Raw genomic sequence first — 23762 nt, forward strand, 5'->3', positions numbered from 1 at the left:
GCCTGAATGAAACCCCTCGCCTCTGGCGTGGCTTTGGGCTGGCTTTCTGCCGGGGTCCCCGAACCGTGGGGCTGGTGGGGGCCCCTGTGCAGAGCCCCCTCCCCAGCTGATGCTGCTTCTCCTCTGCAGCTTTTACTGACGGTGGAGGATTTTGCATCAGGAGGCTTTTTGTGCACCAGCCTTTCCCGCCTGCTTTTCAGCTTAATCCAGAGGATTTTGGAGACATTATGGCTCAGCTTTGCATATGTTATTATGCAGAAGAGAGAAAGAAACCAACAGTCAAGATCTTTCAAAGCTGGCTGGGAGCTTTAGGCATGAAATTCCCGTTAAGATTCATGGCTTTGAAAATCTCTATGAATTAGTACAATATTTTGCTGGCGATTGCAAAAAAAAAAAAACCCCAAAAAAGTGTTGGTGACTCTGTGGGAAGCCCCTTCCCAATTAATGCTGATTAATGGGAGGGGATGAGTGCGTGGAGGGTGTCATCCCCAGGATGGCTCTCCCACTAGCTGCACCTTTTGAGCGCCTTCTGCTGTGCAGATGTTCCATGTCGGATCGTTCAGCGGCAAAAAGTCTCTTCTGTGTGTTCCTTTTCATCCCCTTCCTCATCACCCCGGTGAAAGCAGGAATTTGGTCTCTTCAGTAGAAATACACTACACTCCCCATTAAAACGCATAAATAAGCCAATAAAAGGCTCTTCCGTATGTTCAGCGATGGCCGTGCAGGTGAGCCGCAGCTCAGCCCTTCGCCCAGCGCTGCGTTTGTGGGTCGCAGTCAGGTAAACTCGGCATCACATGTGTCCTCTGTTCAGGAGAGAGCAGCGCACACAGGCTTGTCAGGAATGTTCCCCAGCCGGGCAACGGGCAACTTCTTTCTGCCATTGATTTTGGCTCAAAATCAGGATTTAGAAAGACAAGACAGAAAACAGTACGTGGCACTTGGCAGGAATTTTAGCAACTTTCAAAGTAGTTATGGGCGTCATATTCTTAAAAAAAATATTAACAGAAGGGGAGGTGATATATATTCCCCTCCGGGTAGCAGGTAAAGTTTGGCAGTCGGTGACGAAAGCTTTTCACCTTTCCCTTCTTCTGATCTCTCTGGCAAATAAGGGTGCTTCGTTTTGAGTGTGTACCCTACATCATGTCTGTCTAAATAGCTGTGCTTTTGGGAAGACAGAGATGGACTTGGATACCTTTAAAACCACCTCTGATTGATAGTCTTTGAGACACATGGGAGAAAGATACGTTTTGCTTGGAAAGAGATTAATTTTTTTCCTAATTTGTATTGCGAATAACTCCTAACTACTAAATTCCTTCAAGTCTCTACAAAAGGAAGTTTCCGAATAACTGAATGAGACCTGGAGAGTGATGATCTGCATTTAACAGGCTGAGGATTTCTACCTCTTTGTAAAGCGCAGCTCCTTCTTTGTTTAAAATGAAACACAAAATGGGACTGTACGTTGCTGGGGGGAGGACATAGGAGACTGTAGGTATGGAAACCATAAGAACAACATCGCAGGCATTGCTTATTCCTGAAATGTCGCTATAACCAGAGTGCTTCGCTCTGACAATTTACTGCAGACTATTCAAATTACTCACTGTTTTCCTATTATAAAATCCATACCCCGTTCATTCAAGTGAACATGCTCTTGAGCTTTCAAAACCCAGTTGTTCTCTGAATTGCCTCAGTCTGGCAGAAAACTCATTCAGTGTAGTTTTATATACTGTGCTTGTTGAATAAGGAGGGTGAATGGTAGGCAATCATTTCTGTTGCAATCAGAGGTACTAAGAAGGATAAGTTCTATTCAATTTTTTTTTTTCCAAGTCAAAAAGATGCATCCCTGCCATTGGGGAATATGATCGAGAGAGAAGTGCAAGCTGAGTCATGTACCTCAAAAACGAGAAGAAGGATGTACAAAAGATGTCAAGGTCAATCATTTCATCTTGATGTTTGGAACAACAGGCACGACTGAATTCCCAGCATCACCCAGTGTTGCCGATCACAATGTGGTACAATACGGAGGCGGGTGGGTGGTAGGGAGCAGACTGACACTCATCCATTGGGTTAGTTTCCTGCTGCCTAATGCCAAAAAGCTTTTTCTTACGAAAATGTCTGACTCAGCAGTTGAAAAATGGTAAAATAGTTTGCAAAACTTTCATCTTAATGAAAACCATCTTTAAAGTTTTAACCAGATGACTCCACAGTTTTTTGTGGCACCATAAAATTCAGAGGCTCAGTTAAAATCTGGACTTAATGAAAATCATGTACAGGAAGAGGTGCCAAAGCACAGGAACAACTACAAAGTGAATTTTCCTTGTAAACCTTACTGGATTAATGGAGTAGCACAGAGTAAATTGGGCCTGAGTTCTTAAAGTGTTTCCTTCCACCTATATAATGTGTCCTAAGCAGGTGTGAGGTTCATCTGAAGACTTGCTGCTCAGAGATAAAACTTCTGGTACTGCCACGCTCACATTGAGGATCGCCCTATATCCTTGACAAGTGATTGTTTAGTTTTAAATTTTGGTATTTGGGTCATAAATTCTCATTAACAGCTGGGCCTGGAAGAAAGCAAAGGTCATGGTGTAGCAGGACACCGTGCAAATGTCTTTATCTATAATATAAAATATGTAGCCTAGACTCTGAGCAAACCAAACTTGTTTTATTCATCACTCTCAACTCCACAAGTGAATGACCTCTGTCTGCTCATAGTCAAAGTCTGTTTAAGCCACCCTGAATGTTCAGGGACTGCTCCACTGCCCTCACCGGTGTATTTGTACCTTCAAAACCATTTCCTGTTCTGAGGAAGGTCCATCTTCAGTAATTGTGTAGCCCATAATTCTTCACTCTGAGAGCGGCGAGACAGTGGAACAGGTTGCCCAGAGAAGTTGTGGCTGCCCCATCCCTGGAAGTGTTCAAGGGCAGGTTGGACGGGGCTTTGAGCAACCTGGTCTAGTGGAAGGTGTCCCAGCCCATGGCGGGGGGTTGGAACTGGATGACCTTTAAGGTCCCTTCCAGCCGATTCTATGATTCTATGAAAAGCAGGCTACAGCCAAGACAGCACCGCTCCTCTGAGCAGTGACAACTCACGATAAAACAGCATTTGTTTAACTGTTCAGAGCTGCTGTGTAAATCTTTTATGACCATGCTCTTTGAAGGATGTGGGCTTGGCCCAACGATCATGTTTTTACCTATGAACTTTTGTTCTATTTTCTTTAACCCAGAAGAGACTATTGGAAGAAAAACACACCATACACTCTTTCTTGGATTGCCTGATGACATACTTAAGATCTCATCTGGAAAGTTTAAAGGAGTACCAAAACCAGTTTAAAAACCGCTTTGGTAAACTGAGCCTTGTGATTAGTATTTAGGAAGGACAGATAAAGATGCAAAGATATGCCTTTGAATGTTAGATTCACAATAAGGAAATGGCTGATCCTGTATTATCTCTGGATGCCGGTTTTCATCCCTAGCTGGAGATATTGCTGGCAACTGCATCAAAATGTCCATGTTGCATAGATACTTTAGATGCAGCTGGCAAGAAACTGAAATTTCCATTTGGTGAGAAATTCAGACAGTGAAAAGACAAGAAAAGAAGTGTTGCCTGGAATGAGATGGGTAGCCTGGAAGGAAGCCAGTATTTTTTTTTTTTTCCACTCAAAACTCAACAGGCTTTTATTTGAATTTCTTTAAAACTGACATATTCATGGAGATTTCAAATAGGCATTTTCTGACAAGTCCCCTATTCCCCCAAGCCTTCCCCCCCTTAACAACCCAAGTTTGTCAGATCCTTTCCAACCAGCTGTAGCTGTAGGCTCTTTTATATTCTGCACAGAGTCGGGACCCTCCCTGAAGTTATAGATACGTAGTTGTATATACATTTTAAATGTCTGCACATGGCTACACATCTCATCTAGATGGATATATGCATATTTATTCCTGTAAGAATTGCTGTAGTCAGCCAATTCCGGCTGATAAAACCTCCACATAAAACATACCCTTATGCGATAAATAAAAACAAAGACTGCTCTTTTTCTGCTAATGAATCACATTCTGGAATCTCCTGCTTCTCTTTTCTCAACCCCATGACCTTACAGGCACGGTCTTCTCCAGCAGCTTTACCATGACTCGCAGTGTTGCAGGCTGGAAGATCTGCACTGTGCATTTGTACCGTCCCTCGGAGCCGGTGCAGGGCTGCAGGCTGGCACGGCTGCCTGCGGGCACGGCACGCTCCGCTGCTGCAAGAGCACAGGAATGTACGGCTGTGGCCACATTTCAGACTGGCCTGACCGGAGTCACGCTTACTGTGTTACAAGCTAGATATGTCCCGAGGACGTGGACTGAGACGGTCATGCATTTTATCTGTATTAAGAGTTAATAAACAGACGTCAGAGCTGTAAAGAACAATATCTATCTTTTAAAAATCCATTAACTGTGGGAAGTTAGCGCTGTGCTGGAAAGAGCTTTCCCCGAGTCTCAGAGCTGGGCTGGTTCGCCTGCTGTAGCTCCTACCCAGCACACACTCAGATACGACAAACGCTGATGCCACGTCCAGTAACATAAATGCATTTGTGTAACGACAAACCACCCACACCAACGACACGGATCCCGGGGAGCTGAGCAGTTACGCGTGGCGGTGGGCATCCCCCAGGCGCGCGGAGGAGCCTGGGGCGCGGAGCAGCCCGCGGGACGCGGCTCATCGCTTGGCGTCAGCAACGCTTGGGCAGGAGAAGGAGTCAACACGGACGCAGCAAGAGCTGCTGAGCATCTCTGTCCGCCTTCCACATCCTCTACCCTTTTCACAGGCTACAGAAATTATTTCACAGATGTCCCTGCGCCACTTTCCTGGCATTTCTCAAGAGCGCTTCTTGGTAAAAATGTGAAATTTCAGCAAGCTGGTTGATGTATTATGTTCTGAAATACTCAGGCGTTCTGATTTCTGCGTGAAACCCTGGATTTTGTCGGTTAAAGAAATAGGTGAGTGTCAGAGCAGCTTCTCCCCTTAAGAGGGCTTCTCATATTTGTGGAAAAACTCATTAATAATGAAATCGCCCATGACAGAAGGCATGGAGGCAATAACGTATCAGAAAAAATATTCTTGCATTTTACATACTGGATTAGAGAGTAGGAATCAATGAACTAAAAATGACCTATTTCTAATCCTGGTTTTCAGCTGATAGAAAGTAGCTCTTTTGATATTAAATGATGCACCTATCCAGCGAGCAGTGAATAATACACTTATGATTTACTGTGTTCAAACAGTCTTCTGAAATGATGCGGTCTTTAAATATTACGGAATGTCACCGAGCACACACTGTGAGTTATTTGAAACATGCGTTTTACTTAAACAGAAACATTTACCTAATCCACAGATTTTACTTTGAGGATGCAGCTTTCACAGAATGATTTAGAAACATGAAGTTCGCTTGTTTGAAGAGCAGACGAATGTAAAACTTTAAAGGCAGTTATTTCCCGTAGTGCAGCTGGTACACAATTCCAAGCGTTCCTGGTTTCAGAACCTGCCTTGCTCTGCTGCATGTTCCTACATTTCGCATTTCACACTGCAGAAAGTGTGCAGAGGCATAGTGCTGCGTGAATATATAAACTAATTTTTTCCAGCAGAGAGAACTATATTGGAATTTCACATCTGCCTGGAGTTCTGAAATGCAACAGAAATGTCCATAATACGTTATGAACATAAAGCTTTAAAAAAATTAACAAATAAGATTAATATATTGATCTTTTTTTCTTTAGCGGCTGTTTACCTGTTTGATGCCAAGCTACTCATCGCAAGCCTTGGTAACCTTATATATGCTTTTATATCTGTTAACTGGGACAAAAGAGCCGATGGTGGTGGTCTACTGTGATTCCACCAGGGAATGAAGGGGGGGGAGGGCAGTCCCGCAGGCCCTGCCTGCCCAGGGTGGGATTATTCAGGAGGGGGTGAGGCGGCCACCGAGGCAAAGGCTCTTTGAACAAACAGAGCCGCTTCTAATGCGATGCAGAAGTCAAACTTGCAATGATCCAGGATCTGTTATCCCGGATCTTGATCATCTTTTTGTACTTGTTTAGTTTTTTGGAAGAAATTTCACAAACTGCAAAAAGAACGAAACCAGTTTGAGTGTTGGCTGACGAACGACCGGCTGTTTCTCAAGGCTGGTCATCCTCTTGTGCCTCAGGGTGCAAAAAACTCTAGCTCAAGGTACATGGTGCTTTCATCATGTAAAGACAAAATTAACGGCACGAAAGAATGCCATAAATTCTGAGATTCCGAGTCCAACTCTGTAGATTTTCCTTATTGATTAAAATGGGAATTGCAATGCATAAAAACCAAAAAAATGGGGGGGGTTTGACATGTTTCCTGTGAAACAAATAGAGCCCGCTTGAACGTAGGTATTATTTGGTACTCTGGCATATTAAACATATTAAATATGCAGGAAGACAGATTAGGGGGAAGTAACTGAAGTTCAAGTTGTCCAACCTGCCCAGAGTGCTCATTTAAACATATGTTTTTGATCCTGAGAAAATTAAATAAGTTAAAGTCCTTCTCTCTCCAACTCCAATTTTTAGAAAAGTGCCTCATAACATGTGAAATCATCAATTAAAGAAGATTCCTCAATTATTCTCTCTGACCTGTCACTGTTACTTATTTAGTCAGCGTTAAGAATTCAGTGGCATCTTCAAAGGCTTTTCAAGACACCACCTGTGAACTAATTACGCTAAAGGACGAAAGATTTGTAAGTAACGACAGCTCCTGGCAGTGGCTGACAAAATAGATATGAACTGTGGCCCTAATTTTTTAACTTTTGCAGCTAATTCGACACGCTTTAAGCATTGTTGCTTCAAATTGAGGAAGTAAACTCCCAAGTGTAAAAAGGGGCTCCAGCAGAGGAATGCACAAGTATGTCACTACGGCTCTCAAACACAGCGTTGGTTTTGCATTAGTAATAAATGTTTTAAATGGTTTGTCTCCTGTTTGGTACTGTGAGGAATCCTTAAGAATATATGTTTTTTAAAATCAAAATGTTTTTTATAGTGAATCATTGAAAAACATTTTGGGGATGTTGTCACACGGCTTGTGAACATCTAGAAAATGCCACAAAACTCCTGTGCTGGAATTCTACACATGCATCTTATAAATAATTTTTAAGAATAGAAGGTCAAAACAGTACTGAATAAGTGAAGAAAAACTGGTGAGATGAAAGGTCTTTTCTATGTACCAATTTCAATGTTGACAGAGTCTGCACACTGTAAGAGGAGTAGAAAACACTGGAACCTCGTCACCAGTGCAGTACTTCACCTATTTAGGTGGGAGCTATTAATATTATTCTTTGGTTAACTAGTGCTTAAGCAACACTGAGAAAATAGATGGGTGGTGAGAAAAGTGAACTGTCGGAGTCAGAGGCAGTAGCAACTCCAGGTTTAAGCATCTTAAGAAGTCTGTGACATTTCCCTTTTACACTCCTCCTTCCGTATACAAAAATACATACGCATATACTCATGTACACTAATAACAATGAAAAGAATTTTCAAATTTTTCCAATAACAATGAAAAGAAATTTCAAATGTTTTGAGAATAGCATAATTACTGTGCATTCAGAGTTGGACTAAAATCTCAACAGAAAGCGGTTTCAAGATCTTCAGGATTACTAGAGTTTCTCCATTTTTTACAAAAAGTAACTTCCTAGTCTGGGCTTTAAGAAAGATCCTGAAAAACTCTACCAGTGATAATAATGTTGAACGTCCTGTCAATCATTTACCTTGATTTATGGGAGATCCTTGGCCTACAATTCCCCCTCATCTATCTGCAGTCAAATATTGACTCAGTTTTGGTTTTTTTCATAACCTTTGGCTCGATATTGAAACTCTGGAGAAGGTTCTGTCTCCTTCCAGCAGCAAAACCTTCTCCAGGAAAAACACCCATTGAAGCGGCGAGGAAGTGAAGTCGCAAATGACAGCAGTAATTAACCAGCTAGCTGCAAAGCCCAGATTAAGTAAGAAGGAGGCTGATGCTCTGTATTCTGACTGATGCAAGACACGAGGAAAAATGAGTTTCTACAGGATTATCCATGTTTTGTATTGCTGTCACTGCACGAGGGAAAGCAGGGCAGCCGGACGGCGGTCCCGCGGGCGCTGCTGGCTAACACCTCCTGGGCTGACTTTAAACAAAGTCACAAATCTTATCTGACTGTCATAAGCAGCTACGGACAAATAACTCGGGTTTTCTGCCACGATCTCCCTCCCCAGCCTACTGTCTTCTCTAGTGATGCTGCAGCCCACGAGGGACTCGGTTTCTGACACTCTGGAAACTTGTTAATTGCCTCGGCAGCTCTGTAACTTGGTGGCAGCACGACGGTATTATCTGGCTATTCACCAGGCTAAGATTAGAAAGCAGAGGGACTATCACAGCGTTGTTTAATTACGCAAGGCAAACAGAACATTTCAGTGGTGATGCCACTGCTGGTACCAGTGCTGATTTCCAGGAGGAAGGATTCGATCCTAAATTTTTATCCATTTTGAGAGTTTTTATTTAAAAAAAAAACACTTCCTGTTGTCTTTCAGGGGAACAGATGTTGTTTTTCACCTGCAAACTGACCTCGGAGTCCTTTCCTCAGTCATTTAAAGTTGGACTAGCTCATGCAGTTTCATATCTATTGCAACTTTAGCTTCTAAATTTTTCCTCTGTTGCGTCTCCATTTCATACTTGCTTTGGAAAAAGACCTCTCTATTTAACAGAGTGCTCTCAGAATCAAGGCAGGGTTTGTTATAAGAACACGCTAGTCATTTCCATTGCTCCATCGCATCCTGCTCCCCCAAAATACATATAATTTTGCCCAATTGCCATAAATTTCTGCAGACAGCAAGAATTAAAACACATCCCAAAGTTACATTACTTGAACATCAATTTTTTAAAGTGAGAAAAGACTGTGCTTCTGTGTTGTAGTGTTTACCCATGGAAATTAAAAACGAAAATGTTACTCGAGTCCATTCCAACCGTAACCACACAGCGTAAACCACCATTCCCTGAACAGAGCTGGGCATAGTATGAGGCTAAGGGCACTTTGCAGCCAATTACAAAAACCAGCATTAAACAACACACAGACTGAGGTTCTCCTATCACTGCTTCGCACAGTTGCCGTATCATCCATGACTCTTTTCTTCTTTCTGGCTTCTGTTAGCTATAAAAATAATTTCTTCGCTTATTTTCAACTGCTTGGTAGTACAAAGCAGCTGTGAAAAATCGCAAGGATAGGAACTTTTATTAGAAACACTATCAGCTTTTTGCAGGTTAAGTCCATCCCTCCCCTCCCACTCCTTCCGCCGCTGTGTTTTGTGCCGAACGGTGGTTGTGCATAAATTGCTCGGTCGCCTCCGCGAACAGCTTGCACTGCAGACACGGTAGGTCCTCTGCACGTAAAAGAGATGGTGCTCTGGAAAACTCACAGCTGAAGAAGGGCACGCGAGAAGGCAGACAGGCAGCGGCTGTGCACAGCGAGCGTTGCTGCAGAGGACACCAGAGATGGCCCTTCCTGAGCCCTTTAATTAAAAGCACCGAAGATTTATACACTTCTCTTTCCACTCACATAACTTTTAAGGTGTGTGGATCAGTCTGCTGCCTAGATTTTCTTTTGTAACTCTCTTTAACCTGCATTTTTAACTGGGGAGTAGATCATCTCCATTGCTATGGCTTTCTGGGGCAGTCTTTCTAATCTTTTTATTTTAATTTGGAAATAAAATTATACTTCACATGTAGATCTTGCCAGAGAAAAATTCTACTTGTGTTTGTCCCCCAAATGACTCTGATAACGCTCCTGAGACTCTTCCTTGGAGGAGACCTGGGCATTGCTCATCTTACCACGTTATGGACAGGGAAATCATACCAACCTGTTGGGTCTGATGCTGTAACCGCATCCCAGGGAAGGTGTTTGACGTAGAGCGGTGGGAGCTAGAGCATGGTACCTGAGACTCATGACTTACCCCTTCCAAACCCTTTGGGGAGTCTTTGGGAATGTTGTTACAGCTGACCTGAAGCCACCTTTTAACAAGCTCTGGGCGGAGCAGCCCCGGTTCGATAGCCTGCGCCGGGCTGACCAGCTCCGCTGAGGGTGTCCTGCTGGGGAGCAGCAATGGGAAACCCCCGAGAAAATGGGGAGTCACCACGAACAGTCAGGACCTCTTACCGCCTGCCAAGCACAAGGGCAGCTTTTCAGCTCTCCAGGAACACCTCCTTGCACCCTAAAATGAGGAGGACCTCACAACAGGGTCTTAGATCCATCCTACGAGTCATTCAGTGACGAGACAGCAAGAAACTTGTAAGCCTCAAACTAACGTTCATGTTTACAGCAACACCAGAGAAGAGTCAGGTTATCACAAAGAGAAAACACAGCAATCACACCGCGCGGCTGCATTGCCCCGGGTACATCCCTGCATCACCCTGGGGCAGAGAATGAATGGCAGAACCACAGAGATGCAGGGAGGGGTTGTCTCAAAAGGGGACGTTTAAGAAGAGGACAACACATGAAGCCTGGAGGGAAGACAAACCAATGGATGCACAAAGACGGGAAGGAGACAGTCCAGCACTACCACAACCAAGCTGCCCGTAATCAATTCCAGTTATCGTTATGGCAATGCATCAGTTATGAGTCCCTGAGAAAAAGTACCCAGACATACTTCGTGAAGGTATGTGGATACTGACCTGGGCTTGAGACAGGACTAGAGGTAGTAGGCTCAATAATTTCTACAAAAAGGGAAAAGGAAAAAAAAAAAGAGAACATTTGGGAGTTAATCACACATGGAAGACAAATACAGAATGAGACAGCAAACAGTCATGCAACAGACACGACAATTTTATTTAAAGATCGGGCTGACCATCACAGGCCTGTGACGAACACGCAGTCGACCAGACTTCGGTGCCTACGAGCTATGCATCAGTGTCTGTCTTTCCCCAGCTACATTATTCGTGTGTCACCAGTGTACAACATCCGGGCCATCACGTTCCGAATATGTAAATATTTTGCCTGCTGCCTTGGCAAAGCCACCCTTGGAGTTCTCAAGCTCAAAAACATTTCTCCTAGGAATTACTGAAACCTGGCTAGAAAAGGGGGTTTTTGCTCACTTTATTGAAGGTAATTTCCTATGACTAATATAAGTCGAGGTAACAATTTTGAACAAATAATGTTTTTAAGTAATAGTTTTGTGCTTTAGTGAACTTTTAAAAATGCACATCTTTTTAGTTATCGAAGTCTTTCCAGAAGAAAACATTTATCCAAACCATCAAACACATTTTGAAGGTGTTTACTTCACCTGGGGCAACGAATACAGACAACAGAAAAAGTTAAGAGAAGAGCACAATTCTCCAGCATTCAGTCTAATGAAACAACCACCTGTGGCTTTTCATTATAATTTTACTTTAAAATTCATTATTCTGTGCCTTTTTATTAGCTTTGAATAGTGCTATGCAAAACGAAATACCAGTCCAAATCAATCTTGCACAGAAGCGAGCTACCATCTCAATGCACCAATTCAATACTCAATAAAAAAGATTTAACAAAATTACCAAGCTCAAAAGATCATTGACCATATCTCGACTATAATAAGAAACTAATGAAAAAAAATGTTAGCGAGTTGACAACAATGGATGTGCAGGTAATAGCTGAACACACTCCCCACTCTTGTCCGATTTTGCAATTTTTCCCCTACGATTACTTTTCAGGTTAATATGATGCAAAAATGATGCTAAGTGAAACAACAGACAATTTTCCCAAACAAAGAAGTTATGAAGTTTTCTTTACCAAATTACTGACTCTAAGAATTCTGCTAATACAGATGAATGTTTCCAATCCTACAAATAGTTTTTTGGCACCTTGACAAATACATCGTTGTTGCTGATATATGCAAGTCACATTTTAAAAATGAAATGGAATTTGAACTGTATTACTCCAACTTTACCATTTTATTTGAAATTTAAAATCCATGAAGGTTGATGACATTTTGAGCAGTCTTTAAAAGTGTTTAAAGTCTAGTATCGAGGTTTCCTACCCCCGTGTAGGGGTAGTTTATGCAAGCGGCAGCAGAGGGAGGGAGAGCTGTGGACAGATGGGTCAGTCAGTCAGTCAGTCCCCAGGCATCCCTCGCTAGTTCCCACCACGGCCATCGGGATGGTGGGAAAGGAAAGGTGGGGATGAGGGTGCTCCCCATGCCGCGCCGGCCGGGAGCGTCCCGGGGGACGTGCAGTCTGTACGCCCTGCCACGGTGCTCAGGTGCTTCCAGTGTTGGTGAGGGACATAAGTGATGGTAGAGAATTCTTCTGGGGGTTGTGTTGTGCTTCAGACAAAGGTTTCTCCTTAACCGGCTGCGGTGCAAACAGGTTTTTTCCCCAGTATATTTAACATTATTTAATATATAATAATATATATTATATATATATTAAAAAAATATGTATTAGTATATTCCCCAGAAATAAAGCTACAGAAATAGCGATGGTACAGTGAAGTCTGATTAACTAAATTGATTTCAGCAATGTCTAATTTTTCAGAAAACATGGACTTCGCTACATTAGCACGGGTTAGGGAGCTGCGCAATAGCCGTAGCGATGTATTTGTGGCTTTTGAATCAACCTATCTGCTTGAGACACCGGTTCTGCTTGGCGTGTGGGAGGCACCATGAAGGTTCTGGCTGCCGTCTCATTGCACGGGGAACCTGCGAGAACCCTGCCAGGGCAGAGCCTACTGCCCTGGGCTGGCGGGGACGTCCCCGGCCACGGAGCACTGCTTGTGCTTCAAGCGCGGAAAAAGGAAAATGCAGTACGACAAAATGTTTCCAACGGTCTAGGAAAAAAGGTGTCCTCCATGAAATAAGGTTGTGCTCCTGCACAGAGCAAAAGCAAAAGCTGATGAAAGGCAAGAGTTTAATTTTTTCCTAAAGTAGTGTACAAACGTACCTTTTACTGCCTTTTAAGGTTCAGCTCCCTTTACAAATACCCCAGCGACCGTACGGGGAACGCCTGGGGCGCTGCCGGAGATGTCGGCGTGGAAAGCAGAACGCCCCAGCGACGGTGGAGCTCCGCAGAGCTCCGCAGAGCTCCACAGACAGGCGAGTCGGGAGCTAGAAGCCCCTGCCCTGTCTCTTTAGAAGAGCTGCCATGCGCTGCAAACCTGCGGAAGTCATGAAGCACCTTTTGGAGACGGGCTGGTACGCGCCGGGGCCGGCGGCAGCAGCCCTCGCGGCGAGGCCGGGGCAGCTTTGGGAAGAAGAAGGGGGAAGGTTGGGAGAAGCGCAAGAGATCTCTGCAACTGCGCGCAGGAGGAGAAAGAAACCACAGTAAGCGCAGCCGGGACAGCAAATAAAGTGTTGGATGGCGGATGGGTGAGGCGCACGGGAGAAGTGCGAATGCCGCTGAGAACAGCAGTCAGCTAAGCGGGGGTGTCGGGGGGTGTACAAAGCACAGCCTGACACCGAACACGGCCGGGGAGAGCTAACAACACTGCCGGTAAGCAACGCAACCAGCCCTGGAGGGGGCAAGCGTCACCACGCGCGCCCGGGGCTGGAGCCGGGGGGAAAGGGAGCGGAGCGCTCCGGGAAGAGAGCTGCATCCTACGCCGGCGCTGTGCCGGAGGAGAGAGAAGTGCGAGATGGCAGCATGGGCGAGACAAACTGTCGGGGTTAATATTACTTTGAGAAAGGTAGAGAAAAGTCTTTTTGGGCCAACACGAGGAAATCTATTTATTTGCAAAGTCAGATGTTGATAAAGACAAGGAGAGGGTTTTAAAACAGGGAAACGCAGCCACAGGTCCTGGGGTAACAGCCCGACTTTGCAGAGGTGAAGGAAGGGGAAGCGCGGGGTAAGGCGTGCAGGTACCTGTACCACATTGTCATGGGAAGAAATAACACTTATTGTTCTTTTAAAATCAGTTTTGGTTGGCAGTGGTCAGCACATGCTACAGCTGACTGCTGGAAATAATCTGGCCTTAGAGAATCAGCAGTTGAGAGTTTAAATAAAGCAGAGGAATAAACCCCACAGACTTGTAGCTACAGCTCTAATCCTCAAAAGAGAAATCTTTGGAGAATATAAGCTACTAAAGACAGCTGGGACAAGGAGGTGCAGTTTAACGTCAAGGACATTTAACGTTGCCTTTTACCGAAAGGAAAGAGATAGTATCTAGAAATTCCTTTCTGATCCCAGGCAGAAAAAAGCTTGCAGAGAAAACCTCTTCACAGAATGGGAAACCACCCCATGAAAGGCTCCACAGCACAAGGAGGAAAATTACAAGGAACAAAAAGAATTGGCCGTAAAGAAGCTATGCCTGGGGAACACAGCAGAGCAGGGATGAAGTGGGAGTCGCCCAGATGTGCAGCTGAACGGCACCTTGGAAAGGAAACCACAGCAAACCTGCTGCAAAGCACTCCTTAGCCCCAGATACCTTGAAAAAAATGAAAGCACTTCTGTTCACAAACGTAGGGTAGAGAAATTAAGCAAGGAGCTAAAAATAATTTTTTTCTTCAGTTTAGCTAGAGCTTAAAAGATGGCATTCTGAGTAAAAAAATGGAAATGGAAATTGCCAGACCAAAGTTAAAGCAAAATTCAATCAGCGCAGGATACTCAGATCGGAGGGATTTAAATAACTTCACACATAAAATTATCAAAATAACAGTAAATTCATGGGGAGGGGAGGACAGCAGGTACAGCAGGACTGAGAATTAGAGATATGTTCAAGGAGGGTAAGCGTGCACAACTACAACACATGGCATTCAGGGCTTGAGAAAAATACGAGGTGGAAGGAGCTATTAAAGGATGTAGGCAGGTAAAAATAAGCAGGTAAATAAAAACTGGTTATTGGTTTAACAGATGCCAATTACTTGTAATTATTTGCCTAGAAAATTTCCTAGTGTATGATTAAGGAGCCGAGTAATTCATCAGCCGCTGTTTACATGAACAAACGGGTATAAACCGAGAGCAAATGCATTCGGAAATCAGAAGTGGGTCTGCAGCCTTTAAGTCTTGCCGTCCTCACCCTGCCTCCTCACCAGAGCTTGCGCAAAGGAAAACCAGCTCCTTCGAGGGGAAACTTGATTAGTTTATGGAAGGGATTACACGACGGAGCAGCCCGTGGTATAAAGGGATTAGATTCACTGACCCAGGCGTCCTCCCAGTCCCAGCGTCTTAATAGCATAAATCAACCTTTTCTTCCCCAAGAGAATACGAAAAACTCAGCAAAAGTAAACAACGCATTGTTCCAGTCTGTTGCCTGCAGAAAACCAGCCTACGAGCCTCTAACTCTCAGATAAAAACCATACCAGCCTCCCAAGCAAGCACCCCACCTCCTCTTCCCATCTCCCAAACCCACCGGCAGCCAAGAGCAGACACGGGACTGCCCACGGTGCACACGCTGGAAATTTGTCACATCTTTCCATTTAAAAATGCACAGACGCTATAGTGACGGGTGTGTCGTCACCACTGACACCAGCACACTTCAGTTGAAACGTGCTTTTTCATGAGTTATGACTAGCCCCTCGCTCTCCGCCGCTAACGAAGCCCCGTTTTCCCTCTCCACTGCTCACAGACTTGAGTTCATCGGCCACTTGGGACAGAGTATAGCGACTCACGCGCACAGCGCAGTGTCATTATATTGGAACATAATTGTTATGGCATCTCACAAAGAGTATGATCAGTATTTTCCAGAATACAGTTTCTCCTGTGGAATTTACTACTTCCGTAACACGAACAATTTCAGTATTAAACCGCAGTGTGTGAAAAGAGTTCAGAAATGTAACGGATCTCAAATTGGTGCCTGATGCTTCCAGTTACAAAACATTGCTGTCTCCTACAGAAGGGTCTGCCAGTGAAGGAAAGAAGATAAAAACTACCAAAATCTCAGTCTGCACTTGCAAATATTGCAAGATTTCCCATGTTGCAAGTTTAAGACAAAATTTGTCTAAAAAGAAATTTGGTAAAACCAAAAATTGCTCACAGCATTTAATGAAGATGATGTAAGCGCAACCCCTTTGGTGTTGCGAGCGGATTTATTATTTGCACAGCACTAGCGGAGTCGCAGGCCAGGCTGCGGGTGAGGGTCTCTAGCGCGGTCCCCTTGGAGCCGCAGCTCACATCCTGGTAGGATTTTTATGCAAGCCTTAGTACAGTGTTAAATCCAAGAAGGGAAAGGCAACGGTGAAGACACAAAAAATACGAAGTTTGGAGAAAACTGGAATGCAATGGGACCAGCAGTACACCTTCGTTCTCCTCTCTCTTTTTCCGTGCCTTGCCCTGGCACAAACTCAAAGGAGAGGAGTGGTCATTACCTATTCCCCTTCCCTTTCCTTCCCCCGTGCCCCCACGTCAACTTTATGGGTTAGCTAGAAGCAAAATACAGAACTTTTGACAACATTCCCATTTCTGGTACCTTGCCAAACCCCTCAGTCTTCGTCTGCTGGTTTCTGTCTCTGCATTTTATACAGTGAATTTACTAAGTTTTCTAATAATAAATTCGAAATGACAAGATGCGCCGAGGAACCAGACTCAGCACTTGGCATTCTTAGTCTGTTGAGATGGTTTTGTCCCTGAAAAAATTACCTCCTTCAAGGTAACAGAAAACAAAGTGTCTCTGTGGATATCACTTCTGAAGCCCAGTTCTACTCTAAATATTGCAATTAATTTCATATTAACAACATTTAAAATATAATATATATTTTTTCCGGTGGATGCAGACTGTAAGGGTAGCCACTGCAAATCAAGGTCTTTAAAAACCGCAGACACAGAACCGATCCAACCCCGCGCCGTATTAAGACAGGGCCCATCCAGTGGCTTCACAGTCACGTTCCCACTTAGCAGCATCCCCGCGCAGCCGCGGGGCAGCCGCCTTCTCCCCGCGCTCCTCGGCTGGAGATGTGGGAGCGCAGTCCTGCTGACGCTGGAGCCAGCGAACGTTTGGCTGTCGCTCGCAGTGGGTGCTAATGCCATCATAAAGACCGTTTTGATCCATTAGGGAAGGGTCATTCTTCAGCGATATAACAATGATGATGCTCCTTTCCAGTTCCCTGGAGCCCCCTCGCAGCATGAGCTCAGCACCAGCCCCGTCACTGGGACCATTACAAGAGAAGTCGCGAGTTAAAGCTATGAACCCTATTTTCTATTACAAAGATAGCTTATTTTATCACTCTGCAGCTGGTCCAAAATGAAATTGTTTTGGCTGGTGCAATTGATAGTGTTAGGAGGATACCAGCTTTTAAAAAGGAAAAATATTCTTTATTATGAGGAAAGCCATATGCCACGCAAGTTCTGTTTTTCGGAATAAAAAGCAATGCTATACAAGTCTGAGATATAACTTAATTCTTTGTATTCTTCATTATTATGGCAACAGAAAGCCTAACTTATTTTACAATCACTATGATGAACAGAAACTATGAAATGTTTTGATTGATTTCTGTAGCCCTCAACGTTGTAACATTGGTTTCTGCCATTCTTCAGGTATTTTGATCCCAAGTGTGAAATGACTACTAGGACAAACTCAGGTTGCCTTTAGCTAAAAACTTATGTTTCTTGAAATCTCATTTAAGGATATGACACACACAAGAGCACAGAAATCCGTTCTGCTCGGTAGTATTATCTTAGCAAGACTGAAAATTCAGGTACACAATCAAGAAAAGATACACACGCATTGGCATATAGTCTAGTTTTTTCTTTCTAATGTTATTCTGTTTTTTTCTAGTATTTTGCAGTCTAGATATTAATCATCAACACTCTAAACAGTTTCGCTATTTATATTTAAAATCCCTTGAGTTTTCATAAGATAAATACAAATGATTTGAAAAGGTATGATTAGATAATCATATTTACTGTAGAATGGTATTTACATACACTGTGTAAGAGAAAGCACAACTTTATGATAAATTTTATTATAGGATGGGGGTAGGTGCTTACTCAGTATCGGTAACATCATATCTAATCAGAATGCAATATTTAGATCTGAGAAAATGTCAAAACACGATGCTACCAGACTAGCACACTTACAATCATAAGGAGAGAATTTTGCAACAAGAGAATGCAAAAATCTTGTTTCATTTCAGCCTGCACCAGAAAAATTATTGGATTTTGCTGTAATAATATTTAGACTTACGCATTGGAGGAATCAATAACTGGTCTAAAATACGACTGGCAATTAAATAGAAACACATTAATTAATTAAAAAAAACCCTCATAACTATTTTCATTTATGACCTTTGATAATTTACCAGCCTTATTTAATCCAATCTCCCCTGGCTTTATCAGCTACGTTGAAGATTAATGATTTATTTTGAAATGAAGGTTCTTAAGCCTTGGTAAGCCAGAGACTGTTTGAATACAATGACAAATGGAAATACATATTTAATAATAAATCTTTTGGATGGAAAATGTAAGTGGATTGGGTAGAGACACGACCTTAATTTACTCTGTGTCTTTTACCCACCATTAATATTTTGCAATTGCAATTTGAGCTCTTTTACAGGTTTGAATTACTACACTTTAATTGCCTAGTAATGGTTTATTTTATTTAAATGGTTTGTTCTTTTATTACAGGATGGTAAGTATTTAATAGTTCAATGTCTACGAGACAATTAAAAAAAAAAAAAAATTAACCTTGAGTTTGAGACCTGAAATTGCCAGGTAGTTTACACACTCCATCATTTGGCAATCCTCACTGCTCTACGCCTACAGTACTTAAGTTTTACTTAAAATTCTAATGGAATTTTATTTTCTTATGAAAAATCAAAGATGGATACTAAAATAACACATTGTTTTAACTTTGGAGACTACTAATTTAAAAAAATATATTTACTTTTTAATAACTCCAGAAAGAATCATCATGTTTTATGTAGGATGAACTATTTTATAGCGTGAAAAAAAATGTTTTAAATTCCATTTGATTGTGGGGGGGGTGTAAACCACAAACAACCAAAAATTATATTTTCAGTAAAAACATTGAAAATAATATTTATAATATTTGATACTGGCATTTGATATTCTAGCCAGTAAGAGTACGCAGCTTCCGTCCCCACTACCACAACAGTTGCACATCTAGAAGACATTGATGCACACTCGAGGCTTTACTGTTCACAGGAATGACGAGTACTCCAGCTGTACTTCGAGGTAATGAATCCATCAGAGAAACCTATCCCGAGCAAAGGGATTTTGGCAAAAGCACCCATTCATATTGCAGTCTACTTTTTAAGTATCACAAAAAGTTACGCGCTAGTTTAAGGCCCCCCCACCAGTACGACTTCGCACTGGGATTTAAAAGCCCTGAACTATTAAAAAACAAGAGCGAGCAACAACTTTCAAGGAAGAGAAATAAATTTGAATAAACGAATAACGAAACTTTTCAGATTTGAAAAATAAACCTGAATATTGAAATCTTCGCAGATTTCAGAAGGGACCTCAGCACTCACAGCCTTCATCGGCCCCGTGCAACTTGTGGCTGACGAAACACCTGCGAAGCAAGTCTAAGAGGAAAGCGTAGAACAAACCACGCAAAGGGCCGCTTACGTAGGGACAGCAAAAAGCATTCATTCACTAGTTGCAAAGAAAAGGCAGGAGTCTGGAGACGGTGAAGGCTATGCGTAGAGAGAAGCCAAGAAAAGGCAAAGAACTCCAAAAGCGGGTAGAAACACCCTGTTCATGGGGAGCCCCAGGCGCGGGGCCGACTGCGGCGGGGGAGAGTCGCGGCAGCCAACGCGTCCGCGAGAGAAGGGATGCTCTGGAGTTAAAGGGAAGGGAAGGCAGCCAGCAGCTGCTGGTCGGGGGAGCTCTGCTTCTGCCCTGAGACGTCACGGACACCAAACCGGTGATTTGTATGTTTTTCAAATTATGAAATATAGCAAGAACTTGCGCAAATGAGGAAAACCTCAAACAACTCTTCTGCCTTTGGAGAAGGTACATCAGTCGGGCTTGCTGGGTTTCAAACCGAAAAGCGTTTCCCTCGGCGCTGCGTATCCAGTTACAGGACACCGTTGAGTATTATCAAAAACAAGAGAGAATAAAAGGCACAGCCAATTTGCAATCTCGGTTGAGGACCTGTGCTTATGAAAAATTCCGCATGGTTTACAATTTTTTTCCTGTAAGGTTTATCAGAAAAAGGCAGTTGAGGATATGACTTGTGAAAGTCCCTTCCCACACTTGCAGCATCTTGATTTGTGACCGAGGGGCTGCAGCCAGACCCACTGTCTGCCACAAGGGAAAAGAAGCAACCATTTTAATCACAATCAGCTACGGGAAATATTTTGAAAGCTTCCTATTATAACCTAACCTGTCCCCGTCTTGCCTGACCACCCGTTGCAATGTGTATGTTGTGGTTTGCCCATTGATCCGTAAGTGTCAGCGTCTGCCACGGTCCCCTCCACGCGACGCGCGGGCTCTCCGCAAAGCGCAGGGCACTTGGCGTGGGCAGGGACGCTCAGCCAGCGCGTAGTAACCAGCAGTGGAGGTTCTTGTAAAAGAAAAGCCTTAAAATAAATCGCGTGTTTTTAATTAAAATGGAGGAAAAGGAATGGCTCTGTCCACGGAAGAGAAAAAAGAACATTTTAGGAGTTTTCTGAAAGCAATCTCTAAATACTTAATCAACCCTTCGCGGCTTCGTGTTCTTCTAAGCCAAGTTTACAGAACAGAGCTGCGTAACTGAATTGCAGAATGGACAAAGAAACAGAAAAGACAGAGAACGCGATCATCAGGGGTGCGACGCTGGATATGACCTTCTGTTGATGTCAAAGGTCTAATGAGGCTGCTAATGAGTCTGTCCACCCCTTTCCTGGTGCCGTGTCGCCTGTGTGCTGCCTGGGCCTCAGGCAACAAAACCAGGGTGAAGCAAACAGAGAAACTACTGAATTTCTATTTCCTGTCAACTTTTTATTTATGTCTACATCACAAAAGTTACATGAAATACAATGGTTTTATTTAGTTGTTCAAGTTACATTATCAAGTTACATTATCCTATAAAGGATAAACAATACTTGCTCATTAGTCCTTATTTCCTATTTCAGATTTTTCCAGAGAAAACTGCTGCTTTAATGATTTTTACAGCTGTTGAGACCATAATAAAATGAAGAAAAAGTGACAAAGTAGTCTGCATCCCTTTAGCTTGGTCTTTCATTCTAAACGTATAAATAGGAAGCTCATGAATAATGTAGATCTAGAAATCTGTTAGCATTTTTGCTATGATCAGAAACATATGATTAGCCTTACTCTGACTCCCAATAATTATATTCTTGTTCTCAGAGGTCATTCTTTAAATCTGCACAACCGTCGCTATATTTCTGGAAGTAAATAAGGCAAAACGTACATTAAAGATGCAATACGATGCACGCCACTGTGTGCATAGCAGTATGCCTGCAACTACTGATACTTCAAACAAATGCTTTTGCCAGGCTCATGATAATAGGCAGGTTGGTTTGTTAATTTTCTCCCACTTCTGAATATGCATAATTCCAACAAATATCGCCTGGATGCCCGGGAATCTTCTGGGACACATCTTCCTCTCCCGCACAGCCCTGCAGCCCGGTTAAGCCCTCTGCGAGCGTGTTGCTCCCGCGCAAGGCTGGGGTACATTGTTAAGCCATGCTTTGGCTTCTCTTGGAAAGACCGAGCGACATATAAAAATGCTGCCGCTTGCTGGCTGACGGCACTTCACCTGGGCACTGAAAAGAGGTAGACTTTTCTTTTTTTCTGGCACGCAGTGGAAGATATATGCAACCTATGGGAGAGAGAGCCTCACCCAAAAGAGCTGACCTCAATATGCAAGACCTTTGATCAATACGCCTGGCAGCGTTTGCTCTGACACATGCACATTTGATCTGGGCTGTATAAAAGATTTATGGGCCAGAAACACTATAAAATGTTGTGCTCTGTAACCAACAAAAGTAATTCTCTTTTTTCCCCAGTTTCTTCCATGGGATATCTTGCCACACTATATTACACGTATATGGTAAAGCCGTTTCTTTTATAAAGCTCTGCACAGGCAGAAATGCCAATTACAGCATTCCGGTACAGGCATTTTGCAAAAACTCACACCTCATATAGTCAGAGGTATCGCTTAGCCAAACGTGTACTAAAATTGCATCGTGCATTTATATTTTGGCCAACATGAATAGTTCATTCACTGAAGCAGAGCATGACTTCTGCATAAATATTATTGACGTGGGGTCAGACAGGGAGTTCGCCTGCAAGGATGCAAGTCCTGGTACACGAGAGCCACATTTCTGCCCGTTCTCCTCTCACCGACGCAGAGCGGTGACTTGGGGCTGGACCCCACGTCCCACGGGTGCCCAGGGCTGCCTTGGGCTAAGGAGAAGTGCCAGCAGCAGCAGGTGGCTCGGCAACTCATCACCCCGTTTATCAGAAAACGGGAAGAAAACAAAGGAATCTGCCCGAGTTACAACAGAGCAGCAGCTTGGACATAGGCGGCTGACCGGGAAGAGTTCGGACTAACTTCAGGTACCTAACCAAACTGCTAACGTTTGTAGTCGATATATAGGCCAATAGATAATACCTGTGCAATCAGGGTCCATTACGCCCTGGGTCGGCCTGTAGAGATGCTCTCCCTGCCCAGGGAGAACCTGGCTTCCTGACCTAACCACCTCTAGGTCAACCTCCGGTACGGTTTCCTGGGTGAAAGTCTTCTCCTGCTGCTTGCAGCTCTGGGAATACGGGCATAGACAACTCTTTCCAGAAGAAAAGTCTCATTCTCATTTACAGACATTCTTGCCCGATCTATGCGTTACTGCTGTGTTTAGAGTAAGCACCCCCACCTCTGCAATTCTCGTAGGTATATAACACATGCCTAGAAGAACTAGATGCTGCTCAACTGCTCTGATATTTGCTTTCAGTGGCAGAGCAATTTGTGAATAAGTTATTTAATAATTACTGCGTAATTATAGTTGTGCTGATCCCTGATGAACTGAAATCCACAGACAATGCCTATCAAATGAATCATTACAGATCTCTATAAATTACATGGTGAAATGTGCCAATGTCATGATGAAATTCATAGAACATCTACAATTTCTCTAAAAGGAGACTTAATTAAGCTGGAGTTATGGCTGCACATCTCTATCCAGAGTTGAAGAAGGAGCACATTATAAGATTTGACTTTGAACTTTCCAGGAGAAATAGAGCACCACATAATGCTACAAGTCAGAGGGAAAAAAGAGAGGAAGACAATGGTGAACCTTAATGTGCATTATTCCAGTTACAAATGAGTCGAAGAAGTACAACTGTTACTCATTTGGTACAGATGTGTGTTGGAAAATAGGTAGAACAGGAGACGAACAGTGCCTGGCTAACCTACAGAACAAGAAATCGTGCAAACACTCAGAGGAAGGAAATGCATTTATTGCCTGGGGAGCTATTAAAAGCTGAGATCAAGGAACAGAAGTCTGCTGCAAATAGCCTACAAGAAAACAGAGGCTCCAAGCACACACATCAGTGGGTTAAGACAAACAACAAAATGTTCTCATAGGATTCACTTACCAGCTCCCGCAAGGGATTTAGATACATCAGGCCATGATAGCTGTTGTCAGGCCCGATAACTTTTTCCTGGTCAAGGTAGTGAAATTTAAAAGATTAGATTATTTACATGTTGGGATCCTGCCTCAGAAGATTAGACCCAAGCCAAGGACAACTCCCCCAAGGTCAAAGGCAGACTGGCTTTGCTGCGGCTGCTTCCAGCGCAGAATCTGCACAACTCATTAAGGTGTCACGCTACAGCTTAGAATCTTCTTGCACAAATGAACTACTATTA

At 43.3% G+C, this 23762-nt stretch overlaps 1 protein-coding gene across 1 annotated transcript in view; it reads right to left on the reverse strand.

Annotated features, from left to right (window-relative positions):
* Positions 1-23762, reverse strand: part of NEGR1 (neuronal growth regulator 1) — a gene marked incomplete at its 3' end in the record, with an annotated part of 295437 nt that overhangs the window by 19436 nt on the left and 252239 nt on the right. The gene's annotated exons all lie outside the window — the stretch shown is intronic.

This window comes from Phaethon aethereus (assembly GCF_964289735.1).
Source record: "Phaethon aethereus genome assembly, chromosome: 8".
Taxonomy (NCBI): domain Eukaryota; kingdom Metazoa; phylum Chordata; class Aves; order Phaethontiformes; family Phaethontidae; genus Phaethon; species Phaethon aethereus.